The sequence below is a fragment of the Limulus polyphemus genome, unplaced genomic scaffold, assembly GCF_000517525.1.
Source record: "Limulus polyphemus unplaced genomic scaffold, Limulus_polyphemus-2.1.2 Scaffold710, whole genome shotgun sequence".
Classification (NCBI taxonomy): Eukaryota; Metazoa; Arthropoda; class Merostomata; order Xiphosura; family Limulidae; genus Limulus; species Limulus polyphemus.
The window spans coordinates 358,927-367,340 of record NW_013666320.1 but is presented as its reverse complement, the minus strand read 5'-3'; the positions used below and the strand labels follow the sequence as shown (position 1 = coordinate 367,340).

At 31.5% G+C, this 8,414-nt stretch overlaps 1 protein-coding gene across 1 annotated transcript in view; it reads left to right on the top strand.

Annotated features, from left to right (window-relative positions):
* Window positions 1-2,057: 2,057 nt before the first annotated feature.
* Window positions 2,058-8,414, top strand: part of LOC106460107 (corticotropin-releasing factor receptor 1-like) — a 110,238-nt gene continuing 103,881 nt past the window's right edge. Inside the window, exon 1 of the mRNA XM_013919790.2 lies at window positions 2,058-2,255. The gene's annotated coding sequence lies outside the window, so the exon portion shown is untranslated. The remainder of the gene's footprint in view (window positions 2,256-8,414) is intronic.

The following is an 8,414-nucleotide window of genomic DNA, read 5'->3' as shown; positions in this document are numbered from 1 at the left end:
AAACCTAATTGTTTCATCCCATCTTTCATACAAATAGTAACATCTTACATAATAAACAGGCGTGGAAGAGTTGATCTAGAAACCTAATTGTTTCATCCCATCTTTCATACAAATAGTAACATCTTACATAATAAACAGGCGTGGAAGAGTTGATCTAGAAACCTAATTGTTTCATCCCATCTTTCATACAAATAGTAACATCTTACATAATAAACAGGCGTGGAAGAGTTGATCTAGAAACCTAATTGTTTCATCCCATCTTTCATACAAATAGTAACATCTTACATAATAAACAGGCGTGGAAGAGTTGATCTAGAAACCTAATTGTTTCATCCCATCTTTCATATGACGGAAAACAACTCACATTTTGACAACTTCTTTAATTATAATAGATAATTAGTATCATTACAATACCAAGTCATTTACATTAATGATCCATTGTTACAATAGAAACGCGTTCAGTTTTTTGATTTCCGTAATTTTTCATTGTTATAGGATAAAGATAACAAGAAAGCTAGTTACAAAGGTTATTTGTATCTTTAATAATCACGATATGCTTTAGTATCAAAATATCAATAGAGGAAGGTTTTTTTTTTTCCCCTGAAAATCTAGTATGTGTCATTACAATTATTTCTTACTGTATTTGTGTATAATAATTATCCGTTGCTAGATTATGGGCAACACAAACGACCATATTTTTATCGTTATAAATTAACAAAGAGGACATGGTAAGGTTTAACTCTTGTGAATTCTGGGTATAAAAAATGGCGGTCGCTTATTTACGTTTTATATAAAATTCCATCAGATTTTTTAATATTCAAACAGTTTTCATTCTAAACTAAAATTCAAAAATCTAAGATTCGTAAATTAAGATAGTAAAAATGTAATTTCTTAAATACGTGATTCTTAATCAGTCTATTTTTCATAAAATCTTCTTATGATATTTTCGTCAAAGGAGTTTGTTCCACGTTACTTTGCTTACTGATGGATGAGCGCAATATTGTAATAGTCGTTCGTGTGTCATCCATTATATGATAATAAGTGCCTGTCCAATAACAGGAGATGAAAATTGTGTAGTACAGCAAGGTGTGCGAAGCATCAAACGTAAGTTGTTTTTCTTCTAACTACACTTTTGAAACGACTCTTTAAAAATAGAGCGACTTTGCAATAAACAAATTTACAGGTGTAAGAGAAATGAAGTTGTGGAATTAACTGGGGCTTTTTTAGTATCTTTAGGTAGAGTAAAATGTTAATTCGTTTTGTCCTCAGGAGTGTGTGAATCGATGATTTGAAAACAAGACTGAGAAAAGACAATTCTGATGGTTTGCTCGTGTGTGAAAGGCCTTGAATATTTGTAATATACTACAAAAGAAAAGGTGTATCTTTATTTTAGACCGTTTATAATTATCTTCCTGCTCAGTTGTATGAAATTTCTAACTTGTATAGATTAAAACAAAGTCTCTGTTATAATATGAGTATATATAAATTCCACAGAGAAAAGAGCATTTATTGCTGACCCATGTTTAAAATAATGTATTTAATCTTGATGTAAAAAGCATTTCTTCTATACCTCTGTGGAAAGGCCAAAATAAACATATATAGATGTAGACAAATCCTAAGTAAAAAAAAATCTAAATTCAGATTTGAAAGAAAACTTTAGGACTTTGATTTTAGAAACGTTGATCCCTCAGAAAATTCACATATGTCCATGTGTCTCTTATCTACAAGGCACATATTGAGTATTTTATGTTCATCCGTCACGGAGGAAAATATAAGTGTCACTATGAACATATCAGTGCCAATCGATATGCCTGCTTAATACATATATTTAAAAAAAAAAAATTATTCATAGGGGGTTTATTGGTGAAAACGGGGAGACAGAAAACGGTGTATTTATTTCCTTCTCTCCATCCCCCACCCCCTCTAAAAAAAATGGATATCAACTGGTAGAATCGAAAGTTAACTTGAAGCTCAGCGATAGGAAGAGTCATTGCGCATGGGCTCGAGTTCGGCAATACTCGCACACGCGCGAAACGCTTTAGTGATGCTTCATTCCGAGTGACACCATCCTTCACGTAGGTACTCAATCACTGATACTCCAGAACACAGCTTCGACCCCTGACCCAGTCTTCTTTATGATGATCAATCCTCAAGGAACTCCTCAGAACTGGACAATGAACAAACCTTGGAAAATCTACCCAAGTCAGAGGATGAATGTATCAAAAAGTTCAAGAATTTGAAACCTTCAGCAGAAGGTAAGGAATACAATATTAAAATTGAAACCCTCAACAGAAGGTAAGGAATATAATATTAAAAGTAAAACTCTCAACAAAAGGTAAGGAATACAATATTAAAATTGAAACCCTCAACAGAAGCTAAGGAATACAATATTAAAATTGAAACCCTCAACAGAAGCTAAGGAATATAATATTAAAATTGAAACCCTCAACAGAAGCTAAGGAATACAATATTAAAATTGAAACCCTCAACAGAAGCCAAGGAATATAATATTAAAATTGAAACCCTCAACAGAAGCTAAGGAATACAATATTAAAATTGAAACCCTCAACAGAAGCTAAGGAATACAATATTAAAATCGAATTTATATAACTGAACAAACTCTCGAAAGCTGCTGTCTGCTCTGCTTAAATAACGTTTTTATTAATCAGACAGAACTGTTTTCCACGTGTAGGCTACATTTCTATTTATAATAAACGATTCAGTTTATCAAAACAGACTCGTGCCTTTTCGTAGGTGATTATTATTATTTTTTTGTATGATTTATAAGACTCGGTTCAATTATTTAAAAACCGTTTTACAGCTACTCAAATGTAGTATTTCACAATAAAACTTTTATAATTTATTTTAGGTAACAACAGCTTGTTCAAAGATATTATATAGCAAATAATCAAACACTTCTATTTTTTTAATGAATTTCGTACAAAATATAACTAAGATGTGAACAGTAAAGGTAAAAAAACGAGATTTAAAGTGCCTATAATTAAATCAAACCATGTTACGAGATAATAAAAACCTGCATGTTAATTTGAAAGTCATGACACTTGACATGTGGTGTTCAAACTCTCTACGTTACGACACTGGTAATAAAATACTCAGATAATTTCTACTTTAGTATTTGTGTTGTGGTTGTTCATAAAGACTTTATTATCTACCTACAACACTTGTGTTGTAATTGTTCATATATTTTGAGCTTTTTCTACTTTGAACACTCGTGTTATAATGCAAAAAGTTTTAATTATCTATACACGAAGTTTCTAGTATAATGCTCACAAATGTTTAATTATTTACGTACTACTATTGTGTTGTAATATCCATAAAGACTTAATTATCTACCTACAACACTTGTGTTGTAATGTTCACAAATATTCAATTATCTACCTACAACACTTGTGTTGTAATGTTCAGAAATATTTAATTATCTACCTACAACACTTGTGTTGTAATGTTCAGAAATATTTAATTATCTACTTGTAATGTTTACAAAGACTTAATTATCTAATTGTAAGGTTACAAAAGTTTAATTATCTACCTACAACGCTTGTGTTGTAAGGTTTACAAAGATTTAACTATCTACCTACAACACTTGTGTTGTAAGGTTTACAAAGATTTAATTATCTACTTGTAATGTTTACAAATATGTAAGTTATCTACTTGTAAGGTTTACAAAGGTTTAATTATTTACCTACAACACTTGTGTTGCAATGTTCACAAATATTTAATTATCTACCTACAACACTTGTGTTGTAGGGTTTATAAATATTTAATTATCTACCTACAACACTTGTGTTGTAATGTTCACAAATATTTAACTATCTACCTACAACACTTGTGTTGTAAAATTTACAAATATTTAATTATCTACCTACAACACTTGTGTTGTAATGTTCAGAAATATTTAATTATCTACCTACAACACTTGTGTTGTAATGTTCACAAATATTTAACTATCTACTTACAACACTTGTGTTGTAAGGTTTACAAATATTTAATTATCTACCTACAACACTTGTGTTGTAAGGTTTACAAAGATTTAATTATCTACCTACAACACTTGTGTTGTAATGTTCACAAATATTTAATCATCTACCTACAACACTTGTGTTGTAAGGTTTACAAATATTTAATTATCTACCTACAACACTTGTGTTGTAAGGTTTACAAATATTTAATTATCTACCTACAACACTTGTGTTGTAAGGTTTACAAATATTTAATTATCTACCTACAACACTTGTGTTGTAAGGTTTACAAATATTTAATTATCTACTTGTAATGTTTACAAATATGTAAATTATCTACTTGTAAGGTTTACAAAGGTTTAATTATCTACCTACAACGCTTGTGTTGTACGGTTTACAAAAAATTAATTAACTACCTACTCGCAATCTGAGGGTCGCGGGTTCGAATCCCGTCCCACCAAACATGCTTGCCGTTTCAGACGTGGGGTGCATTATAATGTGACAGTCAGTCCCACTATTCGTTGGTAAAAGAGTAGTCCAAGAATTGTCAGTGGGTGGTGTTGGCTAGGTGCCTTACCCCCGGTCTATCACTGCTAAATTAGGGACGACTAGCGCATGTAGATTTGCGCGAAATCCCAAACCCTACATATAACAGTTGTGTTTTAATGTTCCTAGTATTTTACTGTTTTCCTATATAACCTCCACAGACCTTCCACTATGTATCTGAAACCTTTGTCTTGTAACGTTCATCTGTAAAATTTTAGCTGTCTATTTAGAATTTTTATAATACTTCGCTAACAACAAAATTCTTATATTAGAACATTAGATGTTTGACATTGCTTACAGACGTGTATTTCTGATAATTGAACGTTAGATGTTTGACATTGTTTACAGGCGAGTATTTCTGATATTAGAACACTAGATGTTGGACATTGTTTACAGGCGTGTATTTCTGATATTTGAACGTTAGATGTTTGACAATGTTTACAGACGTGTATTTCTGATATTAAAATATTAGACGTTTGACATTGTTTACAGACGTGTATTTCTGATATTAAAAATTAAATGATTGACATTGTTTACAGGCGTATATTTCTGATATTGCCCCCCCCCCCATTGGCACAGCGGTTTGTCTGCGGACTTACAACGCTAGAAACCAGGTTTCGATACCCGTGGTGGGCAGAGCACAGATAGCCCATTGTGTAGCTTTGTGCTTAACTTCAAACAAACAAACTTTCTGATATTACAACATTAGACGTTTGACATTGTTTACAGACGTGTATTTTTGATATTAAAACATTAGACGTTTGACATTGTTTACGTCGTATATATTTATAAGATACAAAAGAAAAGATACACTTTCTTCTAATACAACTTCTAACAATAGGTTGGCAAACAACGATTTATAAGCATAAGGAAAAGTTTTATTGATGGTTGAACAAACTACATGTTTCGACAGAACATTGATCTGTCTTCTTCGGTTCATGAGTTCATCTGTAAACATGTTGTATGTTCCACCATCAATAAAACTTTTTCATTATGCTTACAAATCGTTGTTTGTCTACCTATTATTATATTACCATAATGTGCTCCCTTACTCAAGTGATACGTCTTATAAGTATAAGCCTAACTGGAAGAGAATAGTTCCATTTTTATACTAAGAATTGTCTACAGTGGAGAGATGTTAGTGATTAATGGAAAATTAAAAATTAAATTAAAAACTCGCTAAATATAAAACTTTCATGTCTGCCTAAATTAGAATGTTGTATCTTATTACGGAAACTACCTGAACTGATAAAAATACAGATGTTTATTTAAAGATATCCGTGTTGCTTTGCACTAATTTTAATAAGATATCATAATAAGATCGCTTGTTTCTTAAGCACATAAAATTCAGGTTCATTAGTATACTAAACTGACGAATTAACTCAAAGATGAATTTTATCAATATAAATAAGTTACAACTCAAGAACAGTAGAGAAGACTAATCAGGATTAAGGGAGTAACTTTGCTAATGAAAAAATAACGTCGAATGGAACAAAACATCTAATGTTTATTGTTGGAATCACCGTTGTGAATTTTTGCAATGACAAAGAACGTTTTATAAAATTAACGCCCCGAAACAAACAATTTTTACTGGTATATTTTCAAAATTACTTTCTGAGGCTCATGAATTTTCAATGATCAGTATCACTTTTTTAACAGTCTTTACTAGTATGTTTTCAAAATTACTTTCTGAGGCTAATGAATTTTCAAAGATCAGTATCATTTTCTAACAATCTTTACTGGTATATTTTCAAAATTACTTTCTAAGGCTCATGAATTTTCAAAGATCAGTATCACTTTTTAACAGTCTTTACTAGTATGTTTTCAAAATTACTTTCTGAGGCTCATGAATTTTCAAAGATCAGTATCACTTTTTAACAGTCTTTACTAGTATGTTTTCAAAATTACTTTCTGAGGCTCATGAATTTTCAAAGATCAGTATCACTTTCTAACAGTCTTTACTAGTATGTTTTCAAACTTACTTTCTGAGGCTCATGAATTTTCAAAGATCATTATCACTTTCTAACAGTCTTTACTAGTATATTTTCAAAATTACTTTCTGAGGCTCATGAATTTTCAAAGATTAGTAACACTTTCTAATTTTTTTTCTATATCATCAGCACAATTAATGGGGAAGAGAATAATTTGAAATGCAGGATTGGAGGGGTATAGTATACGTTATTCGTACTCCTGACGTTGTAACTTTTATTTAATAACGTTTCGATACTAAATTCAAGAGAATTTGGAACTCAAATTATAAGGTTTGTTCTTGAGATAAAACTTTGAAATTTTGTAATTATTTTTCTAAATATTATCCTAGCATACGTGAGTAAAATGTTAAGCAAAATTAGTGGATGACAGTTATGCTTCTTCGGTGAGTTCAGCCGGTAGTGGGTTAATAATAACAAAAGCATCCGACGTTGAACATTCTAACAGTACTGTTGTTGTTTAAAATACATTTCAACCAAGTAACGTTCATCTTTAACAGGTTCTAGGATAGCTGGGCTGAGTTTGAGAAGATGAGCAATATGCTTCTATGACAACAAATGTTTCTCAGATAAAGCGGCCGTGATAGAGATCTCCTTCTGTCCTTTTATGGAGGTCGATAATAACGCTGTTTTTCCTGTTAAAGAAATGATCGTGTTTAAATCTTGGTATCCGACATCTTATGTATAGGTGTTTTATTGGAAATTGGTTTCCGGACTTCATTCATAGGGAACTCTTATTTTCGTGAAGTTTTTCATTTTTCTGCTTATCTAAATAGTATGGAAAGTTTAGGGTTTTATGGAACTACGTTCCGTTTCTCTCTCTCTCTCTCATATGTAGGCTTAACTAGATTTCATAACTGCTCAATATTCTTTAACCTATAAGCACAGTTCTTAAGATGGTCTCTAAACTTTGATAAGATATATTAAACAAACTCAAGAATAATATGACTCATTTTGCAAGTGTTCTGACTGTAAGATGCTTAAAAAATGGGCCGGAAGTAGTGTAGTGACTATCGTGTTCTCAGTATGAAACCGAAGATTCATGGTTCACGAACCGTTACCGTAAAAAACGCGATCCGATCTTAGGGTTGTAGGTGCACTATAAACATGACAGTTATATCTCAATACTTGATGAAACAATTAGAATATTCACAGTAGTTGGAAGTGGGTGTTATTCACTGGCTAGCTTCTCTCTAGTCTATCAGTTCAAAATTAGGGACAGCTCTGCGCAGTTATTTCCTTTGTAGAGTTGCGCCCAAATTGTAAACAAACAAAAATTTAAGTACGGATTTAGCTACAATACAATAACTGTTTCGTAGATGAGACAAAATTTATAACTGTAACGCTCTGTTCTAGTCGGTGAATTGAAATCATTATTAAAGTAAACATTGAAGAATTTGAATTATTGAAAACGGAGCCTTAGGGAAATATATTCTATCAATATGCAACTTCATATGTCAAGCAATCTTTCTGAAAAAAAAAGTATTATGTTAATGATCTCAATCACACTTAAGCTTCCTACTAGATGTCATATTGCAATCCAACCTCAAAAGTATTATATGATTTGAAAGTGTAATCAGACTTTAGAATTTTCAAGCGATATAGAGGTGCGAACAACTTTAAGCTATTCAATTCACTCTGAATTTTGGTTTTCTTTTTTTATTAAATTTCGCACAAAGTTACTCGAGGGCTATCTGCGCTAACTAGCAATCCATAATTTTGATGTTAATTTGTTTGTTTGTTTTTGAATTTCGCGCAAAGCTACACGAGGGCTATCTGCGCTAGCTAGCAATCCATAATTTTGATGTTAATTTGTTTGTTTGTTTTTGAATTTCGCGCAAAGCTACACGAGGGCTATCTGCGCTAGCTAGCAATCCATAATTTTGATGTTAATTTGTTT